Raw genomic sequence first — 13,347 nt, 5'->3', positions numbered from 1 at the left:
AGAGAACCTATAAAGCCATCGATCAGCCCAAGCTGACAATAACCGAACATATGGTTCCCTGGATATTAGGAGAATTCTATTGGGTTAAAGAACCTATATGTAATCTATAATCGTTGTGATTGGCTTGTGTCCAGCCGTGATGGGCTGTGTAACTGCAGTAAACTGTTTTGTAACTGTTGTGAAACATATAAAGGTACATGTAACTCTTTGTTCTGTGAAGAGAAACCTGGATACGGTCCTGAGTTTTTCCTTCCCGCTGAGCGTAATAAAAGCTGCTTCAGCATTGGAACCGACCCTGAGTGTTGAGTGATTCTTCTAAGAAAACACTAACGCTAACAATGGCGTAGTCGACGGGATTTCCCGGAGTCGCTGGACGCCCTTGGGAAAAAAAAACCCGGGTGAGTATAAAAAACAATTTTTAAGTATAAAGGGTGCGGAAGGTGGAAGCTGGTTGATCGACATGAGGAGACGGTCTAATATCTCAAACGCCTAGCCTGAGCCTGAATTAAGAGGACTTTTGTCCCACGTGACGGCCAGGAACCAAGTAGGCGTAGGGAACACACTTAGACCGTGGGATCGTGATACCGAGAGACATCTTCCGGACTCAGTAGTGTAATTTGAAATACCCCGGGATAGAACCAAGCGGTGTACAGCGGCTAACGGAATCCAAACCTGTGAACAGGGTCGGACCAACAGGCTGAGCGGTGGTAGGTAGTCGTTAAGGATACGTAGAGCACTGCGGGAATTGCTTTTAAACGCGTTTTTAAGAATTGTATAAGTTTGTGCAACAGCAGAACTTGTGACCTGACAGTAGCCAAGAGACAGTTTACTACAAGTCGCGCTAGAAAGAAAGCGGACCTCTGAGAGTAGATTCCTAACGGTAGTAGTCCTACCCAGGAATGGCCATGAAAACAAGTAAACTCGAGTGGGGACCAGAAGGGTCGCTTACCCGCCACCTGGCGGAAAAACAAAAGAAGCTAATTGAAAAAATGATTAAAGCAGGGTGGAATCCTCAGGAATTAGTTATGTGAGGAATTATTTAGATAAAACTACGAATTCCCTGAAAGGTCATGGATCCAAAAATAGAGCCGGCCAAAACAAGAAGAGAGACTGTTGTAAATGTCTGATCGTTGAGTGAGAAGTGTCTGTGTGATTTTTGACTGCAGAATGAATTTTTTATGTTTTCATGTTCCGAAAGCCTGGTTGGAAGAGGAATGCAAGTGTCTGTTTATTTTAGAAACAGAGTGAAAGTCTTTTTTTAAACCCTTTGTAATGTTGTCCTGTATGTGGGAAGTTTTAAGACATTTAAGTTAGAAACGCAGGTGTGGATTTATTCGGATGATAAGTTACGGAGCTAGGAAAATAAACAAATAAAGAATAGGTTTGTTGAGCAAAATATTTATTTGACATGCTCACTTACTTGCCGAAAGAAAACATGCAATGATTGATTGGGTTGAAAGACATAAATTTAGTCTCGGAATGAGATAAAGAATGCTTTAAAAAAAAAGAGCTTCTAAAAAAAAAGTTTTAAATAAAGATTGAAATTACAACGTTTGAATTGGGATTTTGAGATATTCAGAGAAGGCACAGGAAATACTGAGGTGGATTTAAAAAAAAAAAGAGAAAGATTAAATTAAATCTGATCAGGTCAAACTCCTGGGCAAGTGGCGAGCTATCTGAGAAGGTGTAAAAGGAACTTTTGGAAAATGTTAAAAAACAGCAAGCTTTAGTAACGACTTTGAAACTGGAGCATTTTGAGATAACGAAAGGCAGCACTCAAAAGCTGGACTCCATTCCAGTTATGGAGAAAAAGAAAAAGATAAAGACGCCACTTTGAAAGTAAACAAATGATTTTAAATTAACAACTTTATGGAGTTACGAACCCTCCGTGTAAAATACAAAACCTAATTTGAAGAAAGAAAAAAAAAGATGTAACAGACTAAATGGAAAAAGACATAACTTACTAAATACTAGTTGATGTTTGCTGTGAAAAAGATATTGGTTTAATTAGAAGAGAAAAAAAAATTTGGAATAAGTAAAAAAACACTCTACATGGATTCGAATTTTCAATTATGAAAAAGTTTCAATGCAGTTTGAAAAGATTTCCAAAATGTCCTGAACAGTCTAAACAAGCAGGAGGGTTTTGAAGATAACGAGGAGAAAGAGAGAAATAAAAAAAAAACAGAATTGAATTTCAGTAAACAAAATTGCTATTGTATGTGTGGTCTTGTTTTAAAACAATTTAAAAAAAAAATTCTTTGGCAAGTACTTGAATTAGAAGTTAAGAAAACATTGGAGTTTACTCTAATGATTTATGCTGTTTAACGGATTCCTAATTTCGAAGCCAGTTTTGAAGGCACAAAGACTTTTTTTTTCAGATGATTACGTGAAGTCACGTAATGACATCAGGTCTTCTTACAAACCTGGAAAGGAGTTAACCCTTTCCATTGACAGCCGTTTTATACTGAACATTATTAATTTGGATTTCTTAATAGGGAAAAAAAAGACTCACCTAACAGAGGAAACAAAAATAAAAACAGAACTAGCTTATGTAATAATACTTGCCTGATACAATAAAGAAATAGATATTCAATAAAACAAATTGAAGAGTTAAAAGCTAAGATAAACAGGCTGGAAGAGATAACGGGACTAGACGGATAGTGCAGTGCGCAGCCATAGCACCATCACCTCTGGCAATAGAGCCAATGTACCCCACGGTGGGTAGGTGTAGTCCACAAACCCAACCTAACGGTAAAGCAGACAGCGATGTTTGGAGGAATAGCTTTGGCCTTGGTCATAATAGGAGTTTGGGTAATATTTAAGTGGGTAAAGACACGGGCGCACGCCCTACAGATTCAGCTCGAAATGGTTCGATTATAACCTTGTCCTTCTGATTTTGCAGGGTGACAGGGACACTCGTAGAGCAAAAAAACTTAACCCCTGGTGACGACCAGGCCGTCTGTTTAAAATTACAGATAATACTTACCGGAATGGGAATACGAAAGGCGCTACTCGTAATATGGATAGCCCTGCGACATGCACGTACCCTGGGCAACACCGACGGACAGCAGAGCACGCTGGAAATAAACAACTATATGAACTATGGAGTCTTGTTTAATTTAACGGACGGAATGTGCATCCCAGCAGCCAAGGACTGGAGCAAGGACAGGACTTATTTTAATGCATGGTTACAAGTGAATCCTAATAAGAATCCTAATAAGAATAAGAGTATGGTGTACAGTGCTCCACGGGTATAAGGAGCAGATGCATTAAACGGAGGGATGTCAAAGGGCCTGATGAATGTACTTTCGGCATAATTTGCGCGCCTCCGGGACAATCCCAGCAATCAGTCATCCGCAAGAAGGGAATGGGGCTGTGTGGGTATTACGAGGAGGCGGGGGCGGCTGCAATATAATTGTATGTATGTTTCTCACCCCCTCCGACACCGCGCCCCATAAGAATCACTACATTGCCCGAAGAACTGCCTTGTCCCATAACTACTAAGGGACCAGAAAATGGGATTGCAATGTACAACGAAGGGGAATTATTGTATGATAATGTTAAACATGAAATTGTGCCTGTTCTGATCAATATTTCAGGCATCCAGATGCCGGAATATTGTACCGAACAGTCAAGGAAGATGTACAATGTATTAAGTAAAGTCGTAATGCAGCAGGCTGCCGATGCCATGGGTGCCAGTAAGTTCCGGGGACAGGGGTTAGCACCCAGGGTGAAGAGGGAAATAGTAAATGATGTTGCTACCGTTTTCAATACAGGAACCTCCGTAGTGAACTCGATAGACATACAAGGGCTAAATGAGAGGGTAGAACAGCTTAAAGGGGTGATGAAGGGGTTATTGGAGAGGGTGGAGCAAAACCAGGAAGACCAGGCCAACCTAGGAAAGGAGGGTGCCGAAATCCAGTTGGATGGCATCTCAGTCCTGGAAGCTCACGCCAAAACCATCAATCACCTCATTGATAGAGAACAAGAAGATACAATAAAGCAAAGACAGGGGCAACTCTGTCATGCTTATGGTCTGTGGATGGTGGGACAGATCCGCCACAACCTCGACCAGATCCAACGCGGGGAAGTACCCGATTGGATAGACAGTTCACATTTGGCTCAGTTGGCGAACCAAAGGGGGACACTGGATAATTGGACTCTGAAGGGACTGACCCGAGTATACCCCGCAATTCCAAATTGCCAGATGGGTAGGACTACCGGGATAGGGATAGTCCTGTTGATCCCCATAGCAACGCCGGACTCAGGGCCGTTCCCCTTATACCAACTAGAGAATATCGGAGTAATACGGGAAAATGTCTCCATACGCTACTACCTAACCACCACCTCTGCCGTTCGTCGAAACAACATACTTACTGGGATTTCCCTAGCAGATTGCAAGCAAAGGGGGGAAATCACAGTATGCCCTCACCCGGTGGGCCGAGGGGAACTAGACGAGTGCGGGTTTAACCGAACCAACGGGTGTGTACTAGAAATAGTGCCCGCACACATGCACTTCGCGAGGGCAGGCTACGGAGGGAGGGGAAGATACTGCGTCTCTACTACTGAGCGTTCATACCAGTATAATGACCTGCAGTGCCCTATACCGCAGCCAAACTTTTGCTTTACACCACTACGACCTGTCGCGATCGGGCAAGCGCATATCACCCAGGTTAGGCGCCGGAAGTCCGAAGTTATTGAAGTAACTGATCAGCTCCATGATCATTTGCAGGATTATGACGAGCCAGAGCAGGTCCCTATCCCACATCTAACCGAAGTATTACGGGAGTTGAGGCTCAGAGTGGGTCAATCTGTAAAACTCTATCACCAGCTACAAACTAAAATCAAAGAAGATACCGAGGTAGACAAAGTCAGAGTTGGTGGAGAAAGGTCTGGGACTGGGGAATAAATGTGAACATCCACCCATGGATTCGAATTATTTCACACACACTGGTCGGAATACAATTAATCTTAGCAATAACATGGGGCGTGATGGCCTGCCAGGTATGCAGGCGCCACAAACGGCGGAAACGGACCAATCACCGTTCCCTGGATATTAAACAAGCCTGTTTGATAAGGGGACGGGAGGAGCTAGCCTTTGTTAATTTGATCTAAGCAACCGGGACTCCTGAAACCGCGTGACTGGCCAGCACGTTGAGGCAAGGAGTACCGGGCAGTGCACAAATATCAGATAAAGGCAGTACGGTCGGTTAAAAGGGGACTAGGACTAGTCCCTTTACCGAAAGGGGGGAATTGTTGTAGAGAGTAGAAATATATATAGACTTAGGCATTAGGCACCTGCTGGATATTTAAAACTCACATAAGCTTAAATGGACACACACATAAAATGGCTGCCCAGGCATTATGGGAAATCAGGTAGTCAAACTGTGAACTGTTGAACGTTCACTGACCGAGCAATAACCCTGTGAGGCCCACTGTAGGAATGCCTGGGAAGACAGAGATAAGAAGGAAACCATCTCCTGTGAACAAGGCCATGAAACCAATTATTTCAGGAAGAAAGATAAGAGGGAAACCATTTGCTGTAAACAAGGCTATATACCAATTATTTCTCCCAGATGAAAGAACTAGGGAGAGAACCTATAAAGCCATCGATCAGCCCAAGCTGACAATAACCGAACATATGGTTCCCTGGATATTAGGAGAATTCTATTGGGTTAAAGAACCTATATGTAATCTATAATCGTTGTGATTGGCTTGTGTCCAGCCGTGATGGGCTGTGTAACTGCAGTAAACTGTTTTGTAACTGTTGTGAAACATATAAAGGTACATGTAACTCTTTGTTCTGTGAAGAGAAACCTGGATACGGTCCTGAGTTTTTCCTTCCCGCTGAGCGTAATAAAAGCTGCTTCAGCATTGGAACCGACCCTGAGTGTTGAGTGATTCTTCTAAGAAAACACTAACGCTAACAGCTTAACCTATCTAAATCTCTTTGCAGCCTCTCTGTGTCCTCTACACAACCCGCTTTCCCACTAATCTTTGTGTCATCTTCAAATTTTGTTGCACTACACTCTGTCCCCTCTTCCATGTCATCGATGTATATTGTAAACAGTTGTGGTCCCAGAACCGATCCCTGTGGCACACCACTAACCGCCGATTTCCAACCCGAAAAGGACCTATTTATCCCGACTCTCTGCTTTCTGTTCGCCAGCTAATTCTCTATCCATGCTAATACATTTCCTGTCACGCCACGTACCTCTATCTTCTGCAGTAACCTTTTGTGTGGCACCTTATCAAATGCCTTTTGAAAATCTAAATACACCACATCCATCAGTACACCTCTATCCACCATGCTCGTTATATCCTCAAAGAATTCCAGTAAATTAGTTAAACATGATTTCCCCTTCATGAATCCATGCTGTGTCTGCTTGATTGCACTATTCCTATCTAGATGTCCCGCTATTTCTTCCTTAAATGATAGTTTCAAGCATTTTCCCCACTACAGATGTTAAACTAACTGGCCTATAGTTACCTGCCTTTTGCCTGCCCCCTTTTTTAAACAGAGGCGTTACATTAGCTGCTTTCCAATCCGCTGGTACCTCCCCAGAGTCCAGAGAATTTGGTAGATTATAACTAATGAATCTGCTATAACTTCCGCCATCTCTTTTAATACCCTGGGATGCATTTCATCAGGACCAGGGGACTTGTCTACCTTGAGTCCCATTAGCCTGTCCAGCACTACCCCCCTAGTGATAGTGATTGTCTCAAGGTCCTCCCTTCCCACATTCCTGTGGCCTGCAATTTTTGGCATGGTTTTTGTGTCTTCCACTGTGAAGACCGAAGCAAAATAATTGTTTAAGGTCTCAGCCATTTTAACATTTCCCATTATTAAATCCCCCTTCTCATCTTCTAACGGACCAACATTTACTTTAGTCACTCTTTTCCGTTTTATATATCTTTTAATATCTGTTTTTATGTTTTGCGCAAGTATACCTTCATAATCTATCTTCCCTTTCTTTATTGATTTTTTAGTCATTCTTTGCTGTTGCTTAAAATTTTCCCAATCCTCTCGTTTCCTACTAACCTTGGCCACCTTATATGCATTGGTCTTTGATACTCTCCTTTATTTCCTTGGTTATCCACGGCTGGTTATCCCTTCTCTTACAGCCCTTCTGTTTCACTGGAATATATTTTTGTTGCACACTATGAAAGAGCTCCTTAAAAGTCCTCCACTGTTCCTCAATTGTACCACCGTTTAGTCTTTGTTTCCAGTCTACTTAAGCCAACTATGCCCTCATCCCACTGTAGTCCCCTTTGTTTAAGCACAGTACGCTCGTTTCTGACACAATTTCCTCACCCTCAATCTGTATTACAAATTCAACCATACTGTGATCACTCATTCCGAGAGGATCTCCTCGTAAATCTCCTCTGTACCCGCTCTAGTGCAATCACATAGTTCCTGTAACGTCGTGACCAGAACTGCACGCAGTACTCTAGCTGTGGTCTAACTAGTGTATTAATACTGTTCAAGCATAACTTCCCTGCTCTTGTATTGTGTACCTTGGCTAATGAAGGCAAGCATTCTGCATGCCTTCCTAACCACCTCATCTACCTGTCCTACTATCTTCAGGGATCTGTGGACCTGCACTCCATGGTCCCTTTGTTCCTCTACACTTCTCAGTAACCTATCATTTATTGTGTATTCCATTTCCTCTGTTGGCCCTCCCCAATTGTATTACGGAATTTTTTGAGGATGTTTCCAAAAGAGTGGACAAGGGAGAATCAGTTGATGTGGTGTATTTGGACTTTCAGAAGGCTTTCAACAAGGTCCCACACAAGAGATTAATGTGCAAAGTTAAAGCACATGGGATTGGGGGGGTAGTGTGCTGACGTGGATTGAGAACTGGTTGGCAGACAGGAACAAAGAGTAGGAGTAAATGGGTACTTTTCAGAATGGCAGGCAGTGACTAGTGGGGTGCCGCAAGGTTCTGTGCTGGGGCCCCAGCTGTTTACATTGTACATTAAGGATTTAGACGAGGGGATTAAATGTAGTATCTCCAAATTTGCGGATGACACTAAGTTGGGTGGCAGTGTGAGCTGCAAGGAGGATGCTATGGGGCTGCAGAGTGACTTGGAGAGGTTAGGTGAGTGGGCAAATGCATGGCAGATGAAGTATAATGTGGATAAATGTGAGGTTTATCCACTTTGGTGGTAAAAACAGAGAGACAGACTATTATCTGAACGGTGACAAGATTAGAAAAGGGGAGGTGCAACGAGACCTGGGTGTCATGATACATCAGTCATTGAAGGTTGGCATGCAGGTACAGCAGGCAGTTAGGAAAGCAAATGGCATGTTGGCCTTCGTAGCGAGGGGATTTGAATACAAGGGCAGGGAGGTGTTACTACAGTTGTGCAGGGCCTTGGTGGGGCCACACCTGGAGCATTGTGTACAGTTTTGGTCTCCAAACTTGAGGAAGGACATTCTTGCTATTGAGTGAGTGCAGCAAAGGTTCACCAGACTGATTCCTGGGATGGCGGGACTGACACATCAAGAAAGACTGGATCAACTGGGCTTGTATTCACTGGAGTTCAGAAGAATGAGAGGGGATCTCATAGAAACGTTTAAAATTCTGACAGGTTTAGACAGGTTAGATGCAGGAAAAATGTTCCCAATGTTGGGGAAGTCCAGAACCAGGGGTCACAGTCTAAGGTTAAGTGGTAAGCCATTTAGGACCGAGATGAGGAGAAACTTCTTCACCCAGAGAGTGGTGAACCTGTGGAATTCCCCACCACAGAAAGTTGTTGAGGCCAATTCACTAAATATATTCAAAAAGGAGTTAGATGTAGTCCTTACTACTAGGGGGATCAAGGGGTATGGCGAGAAAGCAGGAATGGGATACTGAAGTTGCAGGTTCAGCCATGAAGTCATTGAATGGCGGTGCAGGCTAGAAGGGCCGAATGGCTTACTCCTGCACCTATTTTCTATGTTTCTATAAGGTAACCCCCTCATCTCCGGAATCAGCCTAGTGAATCATCTCTGTACCCCGTCCAAAGCTAGTATATCCTTCCTTAAGTAAGATGACCAATACTGCACGCAGTACTCCAGGTGCGTCCTCACCAATACCCTGTACAGTTGCAGCAGGACTTCCCTGCTTTTGTACTCCAACCTTCTCGCAATGAAGGCCAACATTCCATTTGCGTTCCTGATTACCTGCTGCACCTGCAAACTAACTTTTTGGGATTCATGCACAAGGACCCCCCAAGTCCCTCTGCACCGCAGCATGTAGTAATTTCTCCCCATTCAAATAATATTCCCTTTTATTGTTTTCCCACCCCCCCCCCCCCCCCCAAGGTGAATGACCTCACATTTTCCGACATTGTATTCCATCTGCCAAACCTTAGCCCATTCGCTTAACCTATCTAAATCTCTTTGCAGCCTCTGTGTTCTCTACACAACCCGCTTTCCCACTAATCTTTGTGTCATCTGCAAATTTTGTTACAGTACACTCTGTCCCCTCTTCCAAGTCATCTATGTATATTGTAAACAGTTGTGGTCCCAACACCGATCCCTGTGGCACACCACAAACCACCGATTTCCAACCCGAAAAGGACCCATTTATCCCGACTCTCTGCTTTCTGTTCGCCAGCCAATTCTCGATCCATGCTAATACATTTCCTCTGACTCCGCGTACCTTAATCTTCTGCAGTAACCTTTTGTGTGGCATCTTATCGAATGCCTTTTGGAAATCTAAATACACCACATCCATTGGTACACCTCTATCCAACATGCTCATTATATCCTCAAAAAATTCCAGTAAATTAGTTAAACATGATTTCCCCTTCATGAATCCATGATGCGTCTGCTTGATTGCACTATTCCTAGCTAGATGTGCCGCTATTTCTTCCTTAATGATAGCTTCAAGCATTTTCCCACTACAGATGTTAAACTAACCGGCCTATAGTTACCTGCCTTTTATCTGCCCCCTTTTTTAAACAGAGGTGTTACATTAGCTGCTTTCCAATCCGATGATACCTCCCCAGAGTTCAGAGAATTTTGGTAGATTATAACTAATGCATCTGCTATAACTTCCGCCATCTCTTTTAACACCCTGGGATGCATTTCATCAGGACCAGGGGACTTTTCTACCTTGAAATCCATTAGCCATTCCAGCACTACCCCCCTAGTGATAGTGATTGTCTCAAGGTCCTCCCATCCCACATTCCCGTGACCAGCAATTTTTGGCATGGTTTTTGTGTCTTCCACTGTGAAGACCGAAGCAAAATAATTGTTTAAGGTCTCAGCCATTTCCACATTTCCATTAAATCCCCCTTCTCATCTTCTAAGGGACCAACATTTACTTTAGTCACTCTTTTCCTTTTAATATATCGGTAAAAGCTTTTACTATCTGTTTTTATGTTTTGCGCAAGCTTACTTTCGTAATCTATCTTTCCTTTCTTTATTGCTTTCTTTGCTGTCATTTAAAATTTTCCCAATCTTCTAGTTTCCCACTAACCTTGGCCACCTTATACGCATTGGTTTTTAATTTGATACTCTCCTTTATTTCCTTGGTTATCCACGGCTGGTTTTCCCTTCTCTTACCGCCCTTCTTTTTCACTGGAATATATTTTTGTTGAGCACTATGAAAGAGCTCCTTAAAAGTCCTCCACTGTTCCTTAATTGCGCCACGCTCCCACTCCACGGGTATTGGGGACACGTCACCACTCCCCGGGTATTGGGGACACGCCACCACTCCCCGGGTATTGGGGACACGCTACCACTCCCCGGGTATTGGGGACATGCTACCACTCCCCGGGTATTGGGGACACGCTACCACTCCCCGGGCATTGGGGACACGCTACCACTCCCCGGGTATTGGGGACACGCTACCACTCCCCGGGTATTGGGGACGCGCTACCACTCCCCGGGTATTGGGGACACGCTACCACTCCCCGGGTATTGGGGACACGCTACCACTCCCCGGACATTGGGCACACTCTCTCTTACTTCCCGGGTATTAGGGACACTTTGTCTCACTCCCCGGGTATTGGGGACACGCTACCACTCCCCGGACATTGGGGACACGCTACCACTCCCCGGGTATTGGGCACACTCTCTCTTACTTCCCGGGTATTAGGGACACTTTGTCTCACTCCCCGGGTATTGGGGACACTCTCTCTTACTTCCCGGGTATTAGGGACACTCTGTCTCACTCCCCGGGTATTGGGGACACGCTACCACTCCCCGGGTATTAGGGACACTCTCTCTCACTCCCCGGGTATTGGGGACACGCTACCACTCCCCGGGTATTGGGGACACTCTCTCTTACTTCCCGGGTATTAGGGACACTCTGTCTCACTCCCCGGGTATTGGGGACACGCTACCACTCCCCGGGTATTAGGGACACTCTCTCTCACTCCCCGGGTATTGGGGACACGCTACCACTCCCCGGGTATTGGGGACACTCTCTCTTACTTCCCGGGTATTAGGGACACTCTGTCTCACTCCCCGGGTATTGGGGACACGCTACCACTCCCGGGTATTGGGGACACGCTACCACTCCCCGGGTATTAGGGACACTCTCTCTCACTCCCCGGGTATTGGGGACATTCTCTCTCTCTCACACTCTCAAGCTCTGGGTATTGGGAACTCTGTTTCTCTCCTTACCTCAAAATGGCGTCCGCCCACAATGCAACACAGCGCGTCTCACTCCCCGGGTATTGGGGACACTCTCTCTCTCTCACACACTCTCACTCTCCGGGTATTGGGGAATCTGTTTCTCTCCTTACCTCAAAATGGCGTCCGCCCACAATGCAACACAGCGCTCTCGATGCCTGCGCAGCTCTCCAGCGCACCTGTCTTGCTGCGCATGCGCGAGCCTCGTCGTGGTGGTGTGGGCGGGTCTTGCTCCGAGCGCCAGAGTTGCTGAGATTCGCTCGTGGCGGACAGCCTGGCAAAGGACAGGTTCAGCAGCCCACAGTGCAGCGTGAGGTAAACGTTCCCTCACAATTTATCGTTAAGTTCACCTTATGTTTTTTTATATTCATTCCTAGGATGTGGGCGCCGCTGGCAAGGCCAGCATTTATTGCCCATCCCTCATTGCCTTGGAGAAACATCGAAAATAGGTGCAGCAGTAGGTCATTAGGCCTTTCGAGCCTGCACCACCACTCAATAAGATCATGGCTGATCATACCCTGAGTACCCCTTTCCTGCTTTCTCTCCATACCCCTCGATCCCTTTAGCCACAAGGGCCATTTCTAACTCCCTCTTGAATATATCCAATGAACTGGCATCAACAACTCTCTGCGGCAGGGAATTCCACAGGTTAACAACTCTCTGAGTGAAGAAGTTTCTCCTCATCTCAGTCCTAAATGGCCTGCCCCTTATCCTTAGACTGTGTCCCCTTGTTCTGGACTTCCCCAACATCGGGAACATTCTTCCTGCATCTAACCTGTCCAGTCCTGTCAGAATTTTATATGTTTCTATGAGATCTCCTCTCATCCTTCTAAACTCCAGTCAATAAAGGCCCAGTTGATCCAGTCTCTTATATGTCAGTCCTGCCATCCCTGGAATCAGTCTGGTGAACCTTCGCTGCAGTCCCTCAATAACAAGAACGTCCTTACTCAGATTACGAGACCAAAACTGATCACAATATTCCAAGTGAGGCCTCACTAAGGCCCTGTACAACTGCAGTAAGACCTCCCTGCTCCTATACTCAAATCCATTAGCTATGAAGACCAACATGCCATTTGCCTTCTTCACCGCCTGCTGTACCTGCATGCCAACTTTCAATGACTGATGAACCATGACACCCAGGTCTTGTTGCACCTCCCCTTTTCCTAATCTGCCACCATTCAGATAATATTCTGCCTTTGTGATTTTGCCACCAAAGTGGATAACCTCACATTTATCCACATTATACTGCATCTGCCATGCGTTTGCCCACTCACCCAACCTGTCCAAGTCACCCTCCTTAGCATCCTCCTCACAGCTCACACCGCCACCCAGCTTTGTGTCATCTGCAAACTTGGAGCTATTACACTCAATTCCTTCATCTAAATCATTGATTTTATTGTAAATAGCTGGGGTCCCAGCACTGAGCCCTGCGGCACCCCACTAGTCGCTGCCTGCCATTCTGAAAAGGACCCGTTTATCCCAACTCTCTGCTTCCTGTCTGTGCACATTAGCCACCACATGGGCTTGACAGAGCTCAGCCTTTATCCACTGGCAATGGTTAACCAGGACGACTGGAGACCTGCTCTGCTGCATGGACCTAAAGCGCACACATATCGCAGTGTGGGCTGGCCCGTGCTGCGCATCTAGCTCTCCTTTAAATGCTTCTATACTATCCCCCTCAACTACTCATGTGGTAGCGAGTTCCATATTCTAAC

General features: G+C 45.2%; 1 protein-coding gene across 1 annotated transcript in view; it reads right to left on the bottom strand.

Annotated features, from left to right (window-relative positions):
• Window positions 1-11,726, bottom strand: part of LOC139227735 (zinc finger protein 235-like) — a 103,274-nt gene extending 91,548 nt beyond the window's left edge. The window contains exon 1 of the mRNA XM_070858719.1: window positions 11,624-11,726. The gene's annotated coding sequence lies outside the window, so the exon portion shown is untranslated. The remainder of the gene's footprint in view (window positions 1-11,623) is intronic.
• Between the last annotated feature and the right edge of the window lie 1,621 nt (window positions 11,727-13,347).

This window comes from Pristiophorus japonicus, chromosome 17, assembly GCF_044704955.1.
Source record: "Pristiophorus japonicus isolate sPriJap1 chromosome 17, sPriJap1.hap1, whole genome shotgun sequence".
In the NCBI taxonomy this organism is placed as follows: domain Eukaryota; kingdom Metazoa; phylum Chordata; class Chondrichthyes; family Pristiophoridae; genus Pristiophorus; species Pristiophorus japonicus.
The sequence above is the reverse complement of the archived record's forward strand: the minus strand, read 5'-3'. Positions and strand labels throughout refer to the sequence as shown.